The following is a 22639-nucleotide window of genomic DNA, read 5'->3' as shown; positions in this document are numbered from 1 at the left end:
CTCACGTGTCCCCCTGAGATTCTGAATCAGTTGAGCTGAGCTCAGGCTCAGGCAGGCTTCAGAACCCCTGAGCCAATCAGCCACTTTATAAGACCCTGAACAAAATGAGATGTAGCACAGGTAAGATTTGTTGACAATGTCTATTGTGATCCCAAGTAGAAAGCCAACCCCGAAGTTCAGTATTAAAGTGGAAAATACATAACAGCAACAAAATGGGAGTTGGAAGACGCTGAAGATAAATTTTCTCTATGTTTTTGCCCTACACCAACCTATTCTGTTAGAGCTTAATCTTGGAAGTCTTGGTACTTTTTTCCATCTTCTTCCTAATTATTTATTAGGAAGCTGCCTGTTATTATAGGCAGTATCCTTTGATGACAAGTGGGGTCCTAGGCTCCATTCCTTAGGTACAGGTTCTAAGGCCTGGGCTGAGTATGAAGTGGGAACAGAGATGCAACAGAGATCAAGCCCAGCAAGTCATTCTACTTGGTCTCACCATGAGAGGGGCAAGCAGAGAATCAGAAATTTGGCCTGAAGCAACAGGATGGGAATTGTCGAGTCCAGAATAGAGAGAGAGGGTTTTCAGTGGAGAACAGGAAGAATGGCCTGGAAGAGTTTCCTGAAGCACTGACACATGGACAAGAAGCACTTTAACAGGCATCTGTGCTGTAAGGTGGGGAGCCATTGAAGACATGGAGCTCAGCAGAGAATTCTCACATTCTCACAGGAAATTCAGCCTGGAATCTGAAGAAAGAACGATTCCCTTTGGGTATTTTTAGAAGATGAAGCCTTGAATCCCACGGCAGTAATGGTGTCAGAACTAATGAACTCACTGATTGCCTACATTTTGCTGGGGAGTGTTCAAATGAGTTCATTGTTTTATTTAATCCCCACATTATTGTTTTCTGGGCTGGATAAGGTCATTTGGTACTTGGCACCAATTTCCAACTTCTTTCAGGTACCTTCCTAGTCCTGAGAGGCTAGAAAGCTAGTAACTCATTTCCAGACTCCTTTGCAGCTAGGGTTCTAGGGGTGAGATAGATTTCATGAGCTAGATGCACTCAAGCAAAACTCAGAAGGCAGAAATGGAGGGCAGTTTCCTGCACATTTGCTGTTTTCACCTGGCAGGAAAAAGTCTGGTGATACTAATGTCTCATCTCCAGCTTCCAGAGGCAGCTGTCCTGGGAGTGGCAGTGGCTTCAGTGGCCCAGTGTCCTGCTGGAACTTGCACTGGCAGTGGATGCTTTCCTGAGCTCCAGCCGCCAAGATGGTGTGCTCTGGGCCTCAGTTGTTCCAGTGTCGAGGTGCTGATTACTCATTTGCCCCAACTGTGACAAAAGTCAGAGCCCCTATAATATTCTGGGAGTCATCCTCACATGACCAACCTACAGCCCATGCCTTCTACCCTTCCAATAAATTTATAAGTACTTAATTCCCAGTATTAAGTCCCTGTGCTTCAAAATTCCTAGGGTGACGTCTGCTTCGTCCACTGAACCTTTTTTAACAAGTAAGGATATTGAGTCTTAAGACAGTATAAATAGATGTCCAAGACTACACCTCTAGGAAAAGGTAGATCCAGAATTCTATACTTCACTAGACAAAATGTGCTCCAGAATTCAGAAGAACAAGAGTGAAGAATGCACAGGCTCTATTTCTAGTAGATTTGACAAAGCAAAGTACTACGAAGCCAAGTTCACATACACTCTCTTCCCACTTTTAAACCTATGAGTTGCCCTTGTGATTGCGGTAAGTGCTTAACTTAATTGGTTTGCATCCATGCCGGGACCTCTGGGATGCCGCTGACATAACTCATCCATAGGAGTCTGCCTTGCCAATAAGGACTTGCAGGGCCCCATCAAACACAGAGCTCTGCTCTCTGTAACTAGCTGCCTGCCCACCTCAATTCTTGGGGGGGTCAAAGGAATTAAGGGCAGTGGAATAACAGCAACTGACACATACACATCAACGGAGCACTTACTGCACACGAGGCACTGTTCTGCTACTTTACATTATTTTCTGGTGTAATCTTCACAACAACCCTGGGAGGTAAGATCTGCATCTTAAAGATCAGAAAACTGAGGCACACCCGAGATGAAGTCACCTGCCCGAGGTCACGTAGCCAGGGAGTAGAGGGCTTAGATATCCACCAAGGGCTCTCTTCTTCATTCTGCCTCCAGTCATACTCAGAGTGGTTTGTTTAGTTTGATGTACCATGGCAAACGGTGTGAAGTTCTCCCTGTAGTAGGTCAGATACACATAAGCCACCCCCCCCAGATTACCCATTAATTCCTCCCTGTAGGATCAGTCCTCCTGCGCCCTGCCAGCCCTCTCAGGATACAGCTTCTTGCAGACGCTTATTGAGCTGGTGTTTCTGGTCGCTCTGAACAAGCCAGCCCAGACGGGATCAGCCTCACATTGTAACAGCTTTTTTTTTTGAGGTGGGGGGCACATTTGTTTGTTCCATTCTCCTTTCTGTCAGTATGTTACAACCACTTCATACACAGTGGCGTCCCTGTCTGTGGGTCTACGGGACACAGATGTGTACAGTTAGAGCACACGTGTGTGGATGCAGAGAAAGAAATCAAAGATATTGCTAGGAAATGGCTGGCCCTCACCCTTGGCAGTCTCATGAAAGTTTAAAGTCAGAGTAAACACAAGGCTCTCTAATTAGACAGCTTTCCTTCTCCTGACCAGGGCTTCCACCAGGCTCTCATTTCTCCTAGAAATAGATGGTCACGAAGGCGAGCATCTTTTTAAAATTCTGCTCTACAGAGAGCCAGACTAAGACGGTTCAGTCGAAATTACAAAATACTATACTTTCAAATAGCTGCTGAATTATTTAGTGACTTTACACTGTCCAAATGCTGGGCTCTTTGGGTAGACAATGTCTTGGTTTCCCTCCTATTTCTTTTGTTATGGCATTCAGTAAATGGAGAGCTATTGCTCTTCTTAATAATTTATAAAAAAATAATCCACACTAAGGATCAATCTCCTCTGATAGATTTGGGGTTTCAAATCAGGCAGCCAAGAGAATGAGGAGCTCAAAATTCTCTTCTAGGTCAGACCGGTCCTGCCACACTCGGGCTTAACTTGTCAGTATTTCCTTTTTTCTCGTATCGCCTTTCTCTCTTTCCTATAACTTTTCCTCTACCTTATTGTGGTTCCTCAGACTATGGACTGTATTTGCTGCCACCTCTTCTTGGGATCTATTGGATTCGGTCTTATGGTGAAATATGTCCTCCTAGCAGCCAAAAGGAGGACAAGGCCTTTTGTCCTGTGCCTGACATTTCAGAGTATCCTGTTTACTTTGGTAAAGTCATTTTTTCCTCAACTGCTCCTGAAAGAAAAAAAGGAGGGAAGAAAGAATGGAAAGGAGGGGAGGGAGAGATGGAGGAAGGGAAGGGACTGAGGCAGAAGGAAGGAAAGAAGGCGAGAAAAGAAAACTGACTTCAGATGAGAACGGGAAGGCGCGCGTATCCTTTGCTCTCTTGGGCACACGCACGTTCCCTCACTTGGCATGCAGTTCGTGGCAGAGTTCGTATACATTCTGGGGCAGCTACAGAAGTCATTCAAATGAACAGGCACCCCCTCTTCCAGGACCAGAGAGTTCTCACACGCTCTGCCAGCTCCCCCAGTGCAGGGACGCCGCTGGTTCCCGCACTGTTTCCCCAGCAGAGGTTAGTGCAGCACTTTGCACATTCACACAAGAACACTAACTGGGTGCTTATAGTTCTCACCGAGATACACAGATGAGGAAGGCCTGGGGTAGAAGTGCATGAACAAGCATGACGTGTGGTGCGTGCTGCACAGGTGGCACGTGGTGTGGGAGACCAGAGGAAGGAGCCGGCGACGGGAGGCATTACAGAGGGAGTGGCATTGCGCAAGGCCCTTTGCCAGGCAGAGGGGACCACATGGGAAAGCTGTGCCTGGGGAGGCAGCGATGATTCTCGTGTTTGGGGCAGAGAGTCCGTGCAGAGCCTGAGGATGCGGGGTGGAGGCTGGACAGACAGGGAGAGGAAGGCGCAAGGCACGCTGACGGCGCCCTGGCAGAGCTGGAACCACTGTCGGGTGTGTTCGAGGCACGACCCTCCTGGAGAGCACGCTGGCTGTATCTATCAGGAATGAAAACGCGCATCCCCTTTGACCCAGCAATCACACACCTGGTAGTAATCTATCCTAGAGATACACCGGGAAATCACATACGTATGAGGTAACTCATCACAGCATTGCTCATAAAAGCAAAAGACGGGGGGAAAAAACCCAATTCCACCAACAGGGATTGGTTAAATGAATTAGGGTACATCCTTAGAATGGAATACAATGGTATAATGAGCAGCTGTAGAGAAAAGGGGGTCGGGCAAACCCCTCATATACTGACAGGGAATAAGCTCCCAGATACATGAAGTGTCATAAGAAAAGTATAGAAATGTATGCATAGTTGGCTACCATCTAAAGAAAAAAGAACAACACATGGAAACACACAGACATGAGTATATATTTATATACACATACATGCATACATATGTACACAAGAAAATGCATATGCTTATTATTAATAAAATTTCTCTGGAAAGATACACAAGAAACTGATAACAGGGCTGGGAAGATATGAAAGAAGTCAGAGGAATTTTTTGTACCATTTTACACCCTTTCAATTTTGAACCATGCGAGTGTACCACCTAGTCAAGTAAATTGAATACGATTAAAATGAACAACAAGAAGGTGTGACATAATCAACCATGTTTCTCAAGAAGGTAAGGATTATGAGGAGAAAATAAATCAAGAGGAAAGAGACCAGAGGCAGGAGACTAATCAGGAGGCTACTGCACCCACCCAGCCACGAGACAGCGAAGCCCCAGGTCAGCGCAAGTGAGCACGGAAGAAAGGCACAGACGTCAGGTGTCATGTGAGGGTGATTTTACCTTCTTTATTTTGAGCATTTACTATATGCCAGGCACTTTATACACATTAAGTCATTTAATCCATCCTACAAGCATAAAAGATTTCACTTGCCTCATTTTACAGATGAGGAAACTAAAGTTCAGAGAGTTTGAGTGACTTACCAAGAGTCACACAGGTGGAGGAAATGGGAGAACCAGGCTTCTAACCCCTACCCCATGCCACTCGGGGGGCTTTTGTAGCACCAGGGGGAGTGACCAGATCTGGGCAACTTGACGTGAGAGAAAAAGAAGGAGCCCCAGAGACAGCACGGAAGCCTGTGGGCATCTCTGAAAGACCTCGGGGCCGCCTGCGGCCATGGGCGGCTCAGGAAAAGAACCTGGCATGCACCTCATCCTGTGGGTGGGTACCAGGGTGACCCTTGAGGAGCAGCCCGTTCCAACATCCAGACTGTGGAACACAGGGGGTCGCCCAGACCCCACTAAGACCCCCTGCAGCCCGAGGCTCCATCAAGTGCAACTCTCCCAGCTCCCCCCACCCCCGGGATTTAGCTCCCCGGCTCCAGGGCCTGTGGGGCAAGATGGGCCTCTCCCTCCCCAGCAGGAAGTGCTAGAAAGGGGTTCCCCGGGGTGCCGTTGAGCTGGATCGGGCTCCACATTTTCCTCTTCCCTCTCCCTGCGGTATCAAGTGTGTGGCTATTGATTTCCTCCCGGCATTTGTTTTGTTATCCATTATTTATGGGATCATTTTTCCATCCTTCGTGCATGAAGGCAAATTTTGTGTAAAAATCAATTGAGTGAGCGCCGCCGACGGCTTGTTGCTTTCTCCTGGCTTTCATGTCCAAGGCACCAGTTCTCGAGGGGTGCAGAGGACATCAGGGAGCACCCCGGAGGGGGAAAGGGAGGGGGGGACGATGCATCCTCAGAGATCTAGCCCATCGGTCGCCTTTGGTCCCGGGAACATTCTGAGAGCTTACCTGGGCGTCCACGCAGGGATCAGTGTCGTCCTGCCCTGACCTGATCCCTCCTTCCCTTGCCCGTTTGCTGGGCTGCCGTCAAGAAGAGGGGTGAGGTCCCAGCTGCAGAACCTCTTCCAGATCATTCAGATTTGTTTCAGCGTAGAGATCCACAGGGCTCTCCGGGATCAAGGCTTGGGGGTCTGAGGTAGCGCACCCTGAAAACCTCAGGAAAGTCGCCCTGCAGGATCAGATGTGGAGTGGTGACATTAAGGGCGGGGCTGGCATGGAATAAGCACCTGGTATATCCCAGGCTGAGCGCTTCCCATACATTCTTACTGAGCTTCAGCTCCCCTTGTGAGGTAGGTACAGTGAACTAGAAGGAGAAGGGGATTTGGTTTCAGAAAGTCCTAGTGCAAGTCCCTGCTTGGCCCCTTCTTAGCTGTGTGCCCTTGGGTAGGATATCTAACCTCTCTGGGCCGCAGCTTTCTCACTTACAAAATGGAGATAACTAGTACTTACCTTAAATGGGGTCCTGCATAAAGAGTAGGTGCCTAGGGGGATAGGAGTACAGCCTGGAGAATATAGCCAGTGGTTCTGTAACATCTTCCTGTGATGACAGGTAGTGGCTGCAGTAGTGGGGCTGAGGGGTTAATAATATGGGGGACCGCTGAACCACTGTGTTGTCTATTTGGAACCAACGCAAGATCGCATATCAATGATACTTCAATTAAAAAAAAAGAGAGAGAGAATAGGTGACCGCTGCGTGGTAACGACTCGATAAATGGAAGTTGTCCTCAGCTTAAAGATCACCTCCACAGCCGGGCCACGCTCCTTCACCCCGGTAAGGTGGGCACTGCCACCCCTAGTCGCTGCTCTCTGTCGTGTGTATCACGATGTGCACTTTCCTAAATCACCTGAGTCCTGCCGGTCCCAGGTAAACCGTAGGTTCCATGAGGGCAGCATGCCGCCCGTCTTTGTCCGGAGCCTAGCAGCGTGCCCGCGTGGCACACAGTGGGCACGCCCCCCGTGGCGGTCACCAGGCTCATCTTCCAGAGCAGGCGGAAAGGTTGAGCCGTAGGCTCTCCCGTGGTGGCATGGCCCGCGGGTGGCTGGCTGGCATCCACTCCCAAGTCTCCCTGACTCCGAGACCCTCACTGTCTCTACTCCCCCTGCTTCCAACTTGCCATGAGGGCCGAACCTGGCGAGGAGTCCCCCAGGGCCCGCTCCCTGTGCCACGTCCTCTGGTTTTTATGCCCACTTTAATGGTCTGACAGTGGTCAAGATCTGGGGCTCCCATTCTCAGCAGGTGCTCCTGACTGAGTGCCCAGTCCTCAGAGGCGGCCCCCCCCGCTCTCCACGCCGAGTTCAAGGCAGGCTTCTGCAGGGCACAGGGCTGCCAAGGGGCCAGCTCTGCACAGGACGATGGGGCGCATGAGTTTCAATGACTCCACTCCAGGTTTGTTTGCCAGGAGTTTGGAACAAATTTTTGTAACACTTGGCTTGGTTTTTCAATGTTCCAAAATGACGGCTGCCAGGGCTCCGCAGGGAATTTCTCATTGACCCACAGTGTTGTTGGGTAAAATTCTCAGTCCTCTTGTAGGAGAATGAGCTGCTCCCTGTTTGAAGGGGATTTTTAAAATCAGAAGGCGTGCAGATTGCTGGGGTGGGTGGGGATAATGCTCTGTGGACCACAGAGGTTTTCAAAAGTGAAAATCCACAAACTTCAACCTCAGCATTTTCCAGGACTGAGGTATCTCCCAAAGATCCCATGAGGATCACATAAGACTCAGAGCAACAGGCAAGCATTCAGGAGGCCTTCAGAGGCCGCTGGGAGATCTAAGAACCACGAAGATTGGGAAAGATCTGGGATAGAAAAGATGCAGAAATGATCTAGGAGACACTGAAAGATGTCCAAGGATCCTGTGCAAACCCAGTCCACTGAGTGTTTTATAAGGGTTATGAGAACACAGCCATGCCTGTTTGTGTATCATCTACAGCTGCCTCTGCACTATGATTGTAGAGTTAAGTAGTTTCAACAAAGACTATATGGCCACAAAGCCTAAAATATTTATTGTTTGACCCATACAGAGAAAATATGCTACATTGTTTCCAATCTGGCCTCTAAGGAACTGCTAGCAACCCCCAAAACAATGGGGACCATTAAGAAAAAACAGGAAAGGGGTCATCCCTTGGTCAAATATATTTCAGAAATGCTTCATTCTACATTCCTTTCCTGGTGATTCATTCATTCCAACTTACAAAAGACTGAAAAGTTCTGCAGTTAAAACAAATAGCAACAACTACAAAAAAAACCTCTCCGGAAATTTCCCAAACATATTTCACTTGCCGGTAAGATACTCCTTATGCTGAAATAATATTTCACAAGTTATCAGTGGTGAGTGGACCACAGTTTGATGACTATCTATACAGCTCACTGTTTCCCAAATTTTAGTTATTTGTATGATCATTATGGTAATTGCCATATGTGTGTATATACCACCCAAATACTATTTATTAAATACATTTACTAAAAATGTTTACTAAACATTTTTCTTAAATTTACTCCCTTTTAAAACTTGGTCTCAACCAAGAAACAGTATCTATGAAATATGCGCTTGATGTGTGTGTGTGTGTGTGTGTGTGTGTGTGTGTGTGTAGGGGGGTGGGTGTAGCTACAAATACAGACATATTTTTCAGGAGCCACTAGTCATAGGCAGTTTTTAAATTTAAATTGAATTAAGATTCAGTTCTTCAGTTGCCTTAGCCACAATTCCAATATTCCGTGTGGCTAGGTGGCTACCATACAGGACTGTGCAGATGCAGAACATTTCCATCATCTCAAAAATTTTACTGGACAGCACTGGACCTTTCTAGAATCTTTTAAAACTGCTCAGTACTGTCGTCGCCCTTACAGTCCCATCCCCACTCAATTCTGTAAAGTCACCCAGCAAACTGAGAAGGGCAGCTGTAGGGGCCAAGGCCAACACCGCCTCAAGTCGCCTCCTCACCGGAGCTCCCCCCTTCCACACACACACACACACTCCACTGCCACCAACTTCCGCCCTTTGCTCTACACACAAGGGGTCCAGGGCCGCCCTCAGGGGTCCGAGGATCATCCTGAACCTCCTCCTGGACAACTTGGAAATGGGAGCTTGCTGGTCCTGGACAGCTGGCTCCCAATATGCAAAAGAGGAATGACGAACATCAGGTATCACAGACAGGTGGTGTGCGAGCTGAATCCGGCCTGCATACGGGTTTAGTTTGGCCTACCTGATTTTTTTTTTTTTTTTAAGGAAAGAGAGAGAAGGAGATAATCACATTTTAGAAACCTAAATTTCCAGCTTCTCTTGAAAAATCAGAAAATTTGCTCATGTTGGACTCATTCCCCACCTGGCAGTCACTGACCGATGCTGAGTAGCTTCTGCCCCCTTTAGACCAGACACGTGCCCTCCTCTGGTTCACAGTCTGTAGCACTTTCTGCCTCCCTGTGTGTTGGCTCGTTGTTGTCACCGACCTTCTGGCACTTGAGTCTGTTACTCTGAAAGCGTCACCTCAAAGGCTGCATGATGACTTCAAGCATGCCAGCGCTCTCTCCCCAGGGACAGTGCAGAGGCTCTTGGGACGTAGGCGAGAACTGTGTACTCTGGGGCACAGTGAATAGGGATGAATTGCTTTTCAAGGATTGTTTAGTCCCTGTAATTGGAAACTTTACCTACTAGCAGGGCTGAAAAATTTGGAGCTGGTCTGACATTTTCCTAAATTTGACCATCTTCTTCCCAGTGGAACATATACTTGGCCTCTAGAGAAAGGGTACTTAGATTTTAAGGAAGTTACAGAACACTTTGAGAATGTGATTAAAGCTGTACACTTCATAAGTGTGGGAACATACATATAAAGACACCTAATTTTGCACACAGCTTCGGAGGGCACAACGACCCCGTCCAGCACCGCGCATCCCTGACTCCTCCAGGGGTCCTCAGACCTTCGTTCAGAATCCTTGCTCCCAAGACTCCCAGTTAGAGCCTGGACATACACATCATACCCACTGTCTCCCAAAACCTCACCTTAAAATGAGGATTAAAGGATATTTAAAGCATAAGCCTACAGGGATAAAGAGAATGAAAGGAAACAATTGCAAAAACAAAATATTTGATACTGGAAAACAGCTAGATAATTGGCAATTAATAATAGACTCAAGAAAGCTGAATCCTAAGTCAGCAGTGGGAAATGCCGAAGAGCAACCTGAAATGACAGCAGATGCCCTAAAAGACCTGCCGAGTGATAGCACCACACCTCTCTGGGAAGTGGGAATTAAGACGAGGAAATGGGTGGCTTGCTTGAGAGCCTTAAACAGGTGGTTGGAGAAGCTGTTAGACCCTCAAATTGCCTCAGCCACTTGGTACAAATGGGCAACTGCTTCACCCGGAACTGGCAGCATGCTGGCCATTTATTCATTAGGAAAAAAAAATTAAGTCAAGTATTAAGTTAAGTATTCAGGACCTCAACCATAGTTAAGGGTGGGCAACCATGTGAAAACAGAAGAATTAAATTAAACATTCTAAACATTGGAAACTCCATTCCTTTTCCCTCACTCAGCATCTTGAACATGAGCAGCCAGACCCTTACCTTCTAAACGGGAAACCGAGAAATTCTCTGGGAATCAACCAGCCCAAAGAAGAAAAAGACAAAATACCAAAAAACTGCCATTAAAGAATCCCCAAGGACACAGCCCAGCCAGGTCACTCTAAGTAGAAAACCAAAGGATTCATTTTGTTTTCTTTATCATATCAAGCCTTACCAAACTATCTGAATCTTGAAACTATGGACACATACAACTTTTTTTTTAATAAATTAAAAAGAAAAGAGATTCGCCCTGACTCTTGGGAATAACAGAAGCATCACCTAGCTCCTAACCTTCTCAGTCCTAGAACACAGCCTGCGTGCCCTTGTTGACATCAAACCTCTCATTCTTCAAAAAAAAAGAAAAAATCAGCTCTTCTTATGGGCCCCCCAAGCCTATGAAATCATTTGAACTGGGTTTGTTTAAACTCTGAAGAGCTCAGCTACATACAGGGCAGCGACTGGTTTGTTCTAGAGATGTGTCATCTCAGCACGTCAAGGACAAATGGGAGGAGCTGCATCCGTGTGATCGGTGGCCAGTGGGAACACAGAGGAATTGGCTCCATCAATTTCGTGGCCTCGAGTGGTTGCTAGAAACACACACCTTCCTGTCCAGGTGACTGTTACTTCCTCTTGTCATTCTTTAAAAAATCAGTCAAGCTCCACAACATGGTGGCAGCGGATGCTCAGGCGATTGTGTGTCTTCTCTTCAGCTAACATGGCTTTTTCTCTCTGAAGAGGAGAGGAGCAGGGGAGAACAGCCTTCGTAGGCTCCATAGTATACTAAAGAGATAATCAGAAAGTTGGGGCTGGTTCCCACCCTATAGACAGGTACAGGTCAGGTTAACCTGGTCAGAAACCTAAAAAACAGATCGGTCCTGAGTGTGAGGCATGAGATATCACTAGTGCCCACTTTGAGTATAAGCGCCATGTGGGCAGGAGCTGAGCCCCAAGCTCTCTGCTGAGTCGCTAGTACCTTGAGCAGGACCTGTCACAGAGTGGAGGCATAACAGTATTTGTGGGACTGACTCTTTAGGTTTCCAGAGCCCAGCTCTTTCTGATGCAGCCAGGCATCTACACAGAAATCAAAAGAGACCCCCCCTTTTCTTCAGTCCTTTGGTCAACCTGTGCTAGAGAATTTTTAAAAAGCACAGTTCAGGACATTCATAATCATTTTTATGATTGTATTTATTGTATGTTCTGTCAAACTACGATATTTAGAAGCTTTACACACTGAACATTTCATGTTATCCCTTCACCTATACAAAATAAAAAACACTATCACAAAAAATGCATAGGAGGAAGTCCAGCACAATTCTGAACTTGGCTACTAGGATGCTGTTTAAAACAGCGAACATTGATGTCTTCCAAAACATCTTTTCTTGTTTTGGTCTACCTTTTGGTAAGGGAGCCCTGACTTAGAATGTTCTATATTGCCTGACACCTCTGGGACACTCAAGGATCTCAATGAAAGACTTAAAAATAGTAGCCAGCCTTCCCAAGCACTTTGCTACTGTGATCAGGGAGGAGAAAGGGAGACGGGGAAGAACTGAAGGAACAACGGAAGAGAGGCCTTCTTTTTTTAAGAGGGAAAAGATGGGAGAGGAGAAAAGCCACACGAGTAGGAAAAGGCAATCGAGGCCCCAACCCCGTCCCTGCCCTGCGGAACCATTTCTAAGTAACAGCTCCCATGTCCCCCGAGGTCTCCAGAGTCCCCCTCCATGATAACACTACAGACGGCTAAGTGGTGTTGGATTCTTCTAATGCAGTAAGTTGATAAAGGAGCTGAGCTTAATGTTTTTGCTGGTAGGGGTATTCCAAACGGCAAATGCAAAGAATTAAAATTCTTAAATGGTATTTATTTTCCACTCATTTTTAAGGAAGTTGTACATGCTTTTGGATGAGACAGTTCCAAAAATATTGTTTGTTTATATATACACCAATGTATTTGTTGGGTGTTGACCAGGTCAACCTGATCCTAAACTGTCTGTAGTGTTTGGGAACCAGCCCCAACCCTTCTGGACATGTTGTTACCACACTGTGGAACTTACGGAGGCTCTTCTCCTACCCTGCTTCTCTCCTCTTCAGAGAGAAAAGTCGTGGACGCTGAAAAGAAGAGACAGACAATCGCCTGAGCACCATGTTATGGAACTTGACTATGATTTTTTTTTTTTAATGACAAGAGGAAGCAACAGCCACCCGGACAGGAAAGTGTACATTCCTGACAAAGAACATGGAAAAGTCCATTTTCATCTACAGGAGCAAGCATGGCCTAGGGGAAAGAGCACAGCTCCGGAGACAGACAATCCTGGGGTTAACTCCTAGGTTCTATCATTTATTCATTGTATCACCTTGGACAAGTTGTTTAACCTTTCTGATACCTTATTTGGAAAATACAGATCATAATGTACATATATTTAATTAGGTGTGTAAAACATCTTAAAAGGGGCAGCACTTTGAATATAGGGGCACCCCACATCTTAAATTCCCTCCATTCCTTCCACCACTTTTGGGGGAGGGTATGTGGTCAGGAAGATAACAAGCAAGAAGAGCTTATTCACAGACTCGGTTTCAAATAATCTGTTAGATATCTACCGTTCTAATGTGATCGGCAGCGATGTTGCTTGCTTTACCCTTATTTACCATGTATTTACTAAATTGCTTCCAGGTCTCATGTTTGCCCTACACTAAAGAATATTTGCACTAGAATTTACTGTCCAAATAGGCTACTTGTTCTTATGGGCTACTATTAGTGTGCAGGGCGTGGCTGCAGCCAAAGGTTCTGGGCGCTGCAACAATTCATTCCATGATGAGTAAACTAACAGCAATGGTTGGGAGGGCAAAGCAACCACAGATGTCTTGCGAAATGGGATGCAAAATTTATATCACCTTTAGTGAAAAAAAGAACTGAAAGAATCTTTGTGTTTCAGCCTGTATACCCAAACTCCATTGTAGAGCACTGTCATGGGGAAAAAAAAGTGTAAGAAACAGCTTCCTAAATCTCGGTAAGTGATCAGAGTCAAAATTGTGAAAAGTATAGATTTCTGGGCGTACGGGCCAGCATTCTCTCATCTATGGATTTCTGTCCCCAGTCAGAGGCCCTCTCACCCTTTCTCAGCTCACATTCTAGGAGTCTATGTGCCTAACAGTGGCAATATAAAGCATTTGAATAAATACTATTAAAACTCCTCTTATGATGGAAAAACCCTCCTATGACAGTCAAGAAATACCAACCCTCCCCCTCCAGAGCCTAACAGCATTGGAAGACAAAGGGCCTGCCCATCCCAAGCTCTAAGCAATAGTGAAATACCACCAGTGAAAATCCCAAGCAGAAACTAAGAACAGGGGAATTAGGTGGGGGTAGTCAAAAGGTACAAACTTCCAGTTATAAAATAAGTAAGTTCTGAGGATGGAAGGTACAACATGAAGATCATAGTTAACAATACAGTATTGCATGTTTGAAAGTTGCTGAGAAAGTAGACCTTAAAAGCTCTTACCTCAAGGGAAAAAAAATAAACTATACATGAAGTGATGGAATCTGATTGTGGTAATCATTTCATAATTTCAAATCATTATGTCGTACACCTTAAACTTACAAAATGTTATATGTCAATTACATCTCAGTAAAACTGCGGGAGATCCTATGAAACAGAAGAAACTGGGAAGTTGGAGGTGGAAGGGTTGATAGGTGGTCAAAGTTACAATCATTTTATCTGAGCAATATGACCAATAACACAGACCCTCAAAGGCTGAGAGCGCTCACAGCTACAAACATCAACCCAAGTGAGAAGGGCAGAAAATGAACATCTGCAAGCAGAGAACAGAGCCTGGTCCACATTCTCCCATCTATGGATTCCAGCCAGAGCCGGGATTGGTTTGGGTGCCCAGGGCCACCCTGCCCAGCCCACAAAGACGTCCAACCCCTCTGCTCCCACCCTGCTGGGTCGCCCCAGACCAGCTGATTACCTGGCATGGCCGAGCCAGGACTATTTAGTCTAACAAAACGTTTTAATTTCATCCTGCCTCCTACACCCATCCTGCTTTTAATTTTTAAACTTACAAACTGTTGGTATTTCCATTTTTTCATTACGAGGTGGAGGTTGTGTTTCTGCCACATGGTTTTGGAAGCTTCATTTCTGGAACCTAGGAGATACCACACTTGGTAGCCCCTCCTTCCAGTTCTACATTGATTGTACAACCATCCTTTTGAAAACATAACAGAAAATACAATAGGCCCAAACATGTCAAATGTAAGACACGCCAATGCCTACACACATAAGCTCACATAATGGCAGCCTCAGAAGTCATCTAGTCCAACCCTCTCATTTTACTGATAAGAAAAGAGGGGGCCAAACAGGCACATGAAAAGATGTTCCACATCACTAATCATCAAGGAAATGCAAATTAAAACCACAATGAGATATCACCTCACACCAGCTAGGATGGCCAACATCCCAAAGACAAGCAACAACAAATGCTGGCAAGGATGCAGAGAAAGGGGAACCCTCCTACACTGCTGATGGGAATGCAAACTAGTTCAACCATTGTGGAAAGCAATATGGAGGTTCCTCAAAAAATTAAAACAGAAATACCATTTGACCCAGGAATTCCACTCCTAAGAATTTACCCAAAGAAAATAAGTTCACAGATTCAAAAAGACAGATGCACCCCTATGTTTATCACAGCACTATTTACAATAGCCAAGACTTGGAAGCAACCTAAATGTCCATCGGTAGATGAATGGATAAAGCAGATGTGGTGCATATACACAATGGAATACTATTCAGCCATAAGAAGAAAACAAATCCTACCATTTGCAACAACATGGATGGAGCTGGAGGGTATTATGCTCAGTGAAATAAGCCAGGCGGAGAAAGACAAGTACCAAATGATTTCACTCATATGTGGAGTATAAGAACAAAGCAAAAACTGAAGGAACAAAACAGCAGCAGACTCACAGAACCCAAGAATGGACTAGCAGTTACCAAAGGGAAAGGGACTGGGGAGGGTGGGTGGGGAGGGAGGGAGAAGGGGATTGAGGGCATTATGATTGGCACACATAATGTAGGGGGGGTCACGGGGAAGGCAGTAGAGCATGGAGAAGACAAGTAGTGACTCTGTAGCATCTTACTACACTGATGGACAGTGACTGTAATGGGATATGTTGGGGGTCTTGAGAATTGGGGGGAGTGTAGTAACCACAATGTTGCTCATGAGAAATCTTCATAAGATTGTATATCAATGATACCTTAATAATAAATAAATAAAAAGAGGGGGCCAGAGCAGGGAAATCCCCAGCTCAAAATCTCAATTCTAGTTATTTAAAAATCCTAGATTTTGACCGCTAATGTACTGCTTTTTTCACTCCACTACACTGTCTCTTGGGAGACTGACTATTTATCTGAAAAATAATTTTGCCAAAGCCATTTGGAGTCTTTATTGACAATTGGCTCACACTCTAATTGACACTTTATTTTTGGCTTCAGTAAAGTTCTTCCCAGTTTGCTAAACTGTTTTCAGTTCTTATGGGTATCTGACCATAAATTTAGATAGTCACATTAAGAATAGGCTTTAATGACCTAGTCCAGGGGATCTTGACCTGGGACCCATAGACTCATTAGTTGAACCCAGGGGATTCATGGTTGAACTTTAAAAAGTCAGCGAAAATTGAGTGTACAAATGTGCATTTTTCTGGATTGGGAAAACTGTTTTTCTCAGATTTTCAAGGGAGTCCATGAATCCCCACCAAACTCGAACTACTATCTCATTCAATTTCCTCAAGTTAGAGTTGGGGAAACTGAGGCACTGAGAAGTAAATAGAGGTGTCAAGGTCACACAGAACAAAACAACTACTGCAGCTCAGATCTCTTTGTGCACATTCTGGTTCTTTCTCACCGTACCACGTGCCCTGCACTCGGCATGCCGACCAGAGGTGATGCCAGTTCTCCTGGTTAACGCCTCCCATCCATGCCTTCCACTACAAGAGGGACTCATTGATACAGATCACTCCCGGCCTTGGAACAACGGCCCCCCGTGCGTCCCCCAGCAGTCGGGCAGGACCGCCACCTCCGACCTCTGTGAGAAACAGAATTCATGTTCTGAGGCTCCCAGCTCCCTCACGTGTGGTCGCTCGGCTGGGACTTCTGCCCTCTGGTGCTCAGCCCCCGTCCCTGGTGGACTGTTAAATGATGTCATCAATGTCTTCCCCAGTCCGGTCCCAGCTGTGTACACCGAAGAGAAACTCGCCTCACTGTAGAAACGGGTTCACTTGGAAGAGGTAAAGGAATGAAGGCATGTTTTTAACAGACTCTAATAAAACCAGGTGCTGTATGAAGTGATGTATCCGATAGAAAAAGGCGCCTCCATTATAGGTATGGTGTCTAATTCCACAGTAAGAACAGATAGGCTATTTTAAATGGCATTTGAAAGGAAATGGGATAGAACACAAATCAACCTATAAACACTCTTTACGTTATGAGTAGGCAGTTTTTATAGTGGTGTCCACACCATCAAATTAAGTTTTGGTCAACCGAAAAAAAAAAAGAATCAGAATTTTAAACCACCCATTCAGTTCATATTTTTATGTTATTGATTTTATATAAAACTTCCTCAGATTCTTGGTGTGGGAAGATTTTTTAAAATTATTACATTTCTAGCTGTCTGATACCATAGCAAGGACTTAATGCACAATGACTGAAAATGACAAATCAAGAAATGGCAGCCAATAAAATATCCCTGGAATATACACAAGAAATTGATACTGTTATTTGCCTTCAACAAAGGAAAGTGGGTTAGTTGGGTCAAGGATGGGAGAAAGACTTTGCACTGCACGTCTTCTAGTTCTTTTGAATTTGAATCACGTATTATTTAACCAAAATATTAAGAAATAAACCTTGAACTTTAAAGAGAGAAAAGCATCAAAAAATATTATTTACACATGTAATTAACTTCCAAAAGAAACAGTTAAAAGTGGCTGCGGGTGTACAGGGGGGTGCCCATCTGTATTCAGTTTTTAACTATATGCATCAATTACTTTGACAAACTACAAAACTATTTTTTAAAAAATGAAAAGGAAACCACCTCCAACCAACTCGTTTTCCAGGTAAAGAAATGAGGTGCTGAGGGTGAGAGAGGCTAGTTTCCCAAGAGGGCACAGCATAGATACCCACTCAAATCGTTGTGTCTCCAGCCAGAGCTTTCCTCCACATGGACAGAGGCTCCTGGAGTGGCTGGTGTCTAAATGCCTTCTGATGGTTGCTGTTAATGTTATTATTATTATTAGTTAAGACAGTTTTAGAATATTTGAATAAAATTGACCTCCCCTCATTCTGATCCTCTGCTAATAATTGTACCCTTTTTTATTCATTCAATTACAAGCAAATTGACAGGAGACATTTATATAAGGCAGCTTAAGCCCCAGCTAATGGAGTGCCTAATGACTAATTGATCAGATCCCAACCCAGAGAGCAGCTCTGAGTGGCCTAAAGGAATTTATGCAATTAGTTTAGGTTTGGTAGAAATTGAGTGCATATGAAAGTAAGCTTTTTATGGTCTTGATTTATGAGGACTGGACATTAACTATATCTGCCAAGAGGTGAGCTGCCTAGCAACGCCCCAGGCGCTGGGGGGCGGGGTGGGAGGTGCTGTGGCAGGTGGGGATGCTGGGTTAGGAGCTGGGCAGATGTGGGTGTGTGAGCGGAGGGGAGGCGCTTCGAGGGGAGGCAAGATAAGAGGGGTTCGGCCAGAGACCTCCTGAAATTATGGTAATGGCCCCTCACTATGAAATTCAAAGTAAAAACAGAATTAATCCTACACATGTATAAAGAAGTCCGACAAAATTTTGATTTTCACAAGATGAACCCTGCTGTGTGTGTGTGTGTGTGTGTGTGTGTGTGTGTGTGTGTGTGTGTGTGAAATCCTAAGAAACGAGAACGAGAGAGAAAAAGCCTCTTTCCGCACCTGTTTGCCCCCAGCACCGGGCAGGGCAGGGCCGGGCGGAGGGCGGCGAGGAGGGCGGGCGCTGTACGGAGACCAGCACCGCGCGCGCGGGCGACAGGCAGGGGCGGGAGGGCCTGGGGGCGCCGGGCCGGGCCGCGCATCCCCGCCTCCCCCTCCCTTCCCCGTGCCGGGGCTCCCCCGCCGGGCCGCCGCGGGGAGGGAGGCCCGCCGGAGGCGCCGGGGCAGCCCCGGGAGCCGCGCGGGGCGGAAGCGCCGTCGGGGGGCGGCGGGAACTCTGACCTGACCGGCAGGGGCGATCGAAGGCGAGGCTCCTCCCCGCCGGGGGCCGCGGCGGCTCCGTCCATCCGCAGCGCGGAGGAGGCGCCGGGGAGGGGCTGTCCGTGGAGGCGGCGCTCCGGCGCCGAGGCCGGCGGAGCGCAGGGGGCGCGAGCAGACGCCCCCGCCCGGGGCGGAGGCGCAGGACCCGACGCGGGAGAGACGCGCAGGGCGGAGCGAGCGGAGGGCCCGGACCCCAGCCACCCCTGCGCCCCGCGTCCTCGGCGGGACCCGACGAGCCCTGCGCGCCTCCGCGCCACGCGCCACGCGCCCCTCCCGCCTGCCGGGGCCGCGCCTCCCCTGGGTTCCGGTGGGCATTTTGCCAGATCTTTCCGCCGGACGGTCACGACCTGCCCTGGGCACATTACCTGAAGTTCTGTGCCTCCAAGTTCTCACCTCTGGAATGGGATTAAAAAGGGTACCTGCTCATGGTGTTGTTTGAGGATTAATGAATTAATACGCATAAAGTGCTTGGTACAGTACCGGCCACAAGAAAGCCCTTAGATATTATTATTAGATATTATTATATTAGATATCATTATTACTCATTTATCCAACAAACACGTGTGAAGCGCTCCCTCAGTGCGCGCCCCCGCGCCAGGTCCAGGGAGCAGCGGGGGGCTGGCTCCCCCCGCGAGTATTTACTGCTAAATAAGTAAATAAATAGGACGCTATCAGGGATGATGAGGACTGATAGGAATACGACGGTGTGGGATGGTATCTTGGCTTTGGAAAGGGGCAACTTAAGACAGGAGCCAGCTGGGAGCCTCCGGCCCTCTCCAAGCCTCGGGCTCTCCTTGACTAAAAAGAGGGGCTTTTAAGGCGCTCTGCCCTCCAGCTAACGCACTGTGGCGCCGGGGCCCAAAGGTGGGACTGCGGGTAGAGGGAGCCAGAGACTGCGGTGCACGCGCCGCCCCTGCGCGCTGGAGGCCCGCCCCTCGCGAGGCAGCTCGGCGCTGAGTCTCCATCACAGACGGTGAGGCTTGCCTCGGTTCTGCAGGGGGTGAGGCTCGAGTTCGAGGATCTGAGGACTGGGACCAGGCTTCTCACCGGAAATGCGTGTTCGCGCTTGGACTCCTAGACGGCGAACGCATGGTCCCCTCCGCAGATGGGGCGAACAGCGGGCAGAGATTTCCTGTGTGGTGCTGTCTTACCCCTGACAGCCACGTTGCAAGCCGGGAGGCACTGCTCTTACCTTCACTTTATAAATGAATAAACTGTGGCCCCCAAAGGGAAATGTTGATCCTACCTGACTCCAAGCTCTGAATTTGCCCCTGAAACACTACCTCTCACTTTTCTGAATATAAGTAATGTTTTAAAGAGCCGAAGTATCCTTTAGTGCCTGCTATGTGTCATGCCCTGGGCTTATGTGATTTCATTCATTCATTGGAGCAATCCCAAACGATAGTCTTTTTTTCCCCAATTTTACAATTGAGAGCACCGAGGCTCAGTCTGGTAAAATCACTGATTCAAGTAAGAGATGGAGGGGACTTTCTACCCCAGATCTGTCTACTCCGGACCAGGGTTGTTTCCATCTCAGCAGGAAAGTAAAATAACCCAGGCTCAAAGCAGGGTGAAGAGCGGGGCAGACACACTCAGCAGGGCCCGTCACCCACTGATTCCTCCTCTAGGTTCCAGGGGCCCCTGTCACAGAGCACCTGCTCCATCACCATACAATGAGGCAAGGCCTCTTTCAATGTAAACAGGAAGGAAACTGGCTGCCTTTGAACAGAAGCCTGAGATGTAGACCACCTTGAGCAGCGTACTGCTCCCAGGGAGGCTTCTCTAATCTTGATGGTTCTCTGTGTGTCCCTACCGTCCCCAGAATCCAGAGCTGATAGGGCTGGGAGGGATTCTCTCATTTTACAAAACAAAAACCTCATTCATTCATTCATTCACCAGATACCTATTGTCTGCCACTCTAGGCCAGACCCTGAGGTGGGCACTGGGCATGAAACAGTGAACAAAACTGGCACTACCTTAGGCAGAGAAAGGAAGCTTTTGGCCAGAGATCACACAGCTCAGACTCAGGAGCTCAGGATTCCTACATGCGAGTTCTTGCTTGCGAGGGCATCAGCCATGCTGGCCTCCGTCTACAGGGCCCATATTCTTGGTCAGGCCCTGGTTCCACCCAGCCAGGTCCTTAGAGGACTTCTCCCTGGTCTACAGACGACTCTCCAAGTCCCACCTGGAGACGCCCAATGCAGCTTTCCATACAAACAGCCCTGAACATTGGCCTCCCTTTTCTCCTGGTGCAGTTTAAACAAACTCCCAGCTGGGCCTTGAACTGAATTTTGGATAGTTGGTGGGATTGAGGAAAGGAAATTCGCTCCAGAGTACTTTCCAATTACTCTTAAAAATAATTCTTGTGCGGTTTTACAGCCATCAGCAGAGGCTTAGAGAGGCGATGTGACTCGCCCAAGGTCACAGGGCTAGGAAATGGCCCACCCGGATGCAACCCAGGCCTGTTGGAACCCCAAACCGGCTGCTACTCACCCCCCGCCCCCAACGTTGGAGAGGTCTTTGCCTCCCCAGGACGAGTGGCAGAGGCGACTGCACAATTCCGGAGAAACCACACAGCTCCCGTTGCTTCCTGAGCGAGCCCGAGCATGGAGGCACTGGCGCCGACCCGGCGCGCTCAGTGGGCAGGAGAGGGTGGGGCCCGTGGTGACCCGGCCGCAGCGCCCGCCCGCAGGTACAAAGTGGTTAAAAACTCCTGCGCGCGCTAGCAGCCCCCCGGCTCCTGAAGCGGACCGGGAGCACAGAAGCGCAGGTTCCGCTCACAACTTAGCAGGGCCAAACTCTGACGTAGGTCTTGCGTTCTGGCGGCTCACCTAGTCCTCCCTAAAAAAGTTTCCCAAACTTTTGAGGTTATATGTATATTTAATAACAGGAGGGTACTTTTCAAAAAGGAGATGGAGGCGGATATCGGGTTCTTTACGCAGCCAGAGAAGGCAAGGGCTCTTACCTGCAGGAAACTATGCAGCCCGCAAAGGCGCGTCTGTCTGGAGCGCTTCACTTCGACGCGGCACGCTCACAGCCGCCTCCTCTGCAGCCCGGCTAGGCTCCGGCCCTGTGTTTTATACCACTATAGGCAATTAATATTGCATCAGCTGTATTTTAAATTTTCAAAACCCACAATATAATGTAATGGCATAAGGGCATTTATTATTAAAGGACACCCGAATGAGAGGGAGGTGGAGGAATCGCTGGGGCTGTTGCGCAAGGCGGGGGCGAGGGGCTGAGGCCCTGGGGCTGGAGGCGACCCCCAGGCTTGCTTTGCAGTGGGGAGGGGTGCACCGTGCGGAGAGCAGACCCTGTCTGCTCAGAATTTCGCGTCAGATGTGATGGCCCAGAGCTCTTTGAAGACACAGTGGGCAAATGTACAGGCGACTCCCGGACTTGGAACATTCATTTTTAAATAATGAAGGTGTTTCTGTGGCTCACAAATAAAAAGGTTTCCTCCCCCTTTTAGAGAGAGAGAAAGAGAGAGAAGAACTGGCATCTGTTGGGCGCCTACTATGTACAGGGCGCCACGTGGGGTCTTGGAAGCAGAAATCTCTTTTCTCCCCCCACCCACAAAGAAAAGCCGAAACAGACCGTGGAGTGAGTCATCTCTTGGGTGACAATTCCAAATGGATTTCCGAAGCGATCCTGGAGGGACCCCAATGGGACATTTTCCTGCCCCTCTGTATTTATTTACCCTTTCATCTCCTGTCTAGCCCTTTGAATCTTCTAAAACAACAATGTGTCCTAGTAAGCGCCAAGCACTGCCGCCTTAAGTAAACCATCTTAGTCTCCAGAGTAACCTTGTGAGCTAAGCATCAGCACCTTCATCCTGCAGAGAAGCGAGCGAGGCTCAGAGAAGTTAGAACCTGGCTTCGGGAGCGC

This window comes from Manis pentadactyla, chromosome 13, assembly GCF_030020395.1.
Source record: "Manis pentadactyla isolate mManPen7 chromosome 13, mManPen7.hap1, whole genome shotgun sequence".
In the NCBI taxonomy this organism is placed as follows: Eukaryota; Metazoa; Chordata; class Mammalia; order Pholidota; family Manidae; genus Manis; species Manis pentadactyla.
This window is presented reverse-complemented; position numbering follows the sequence as displayed.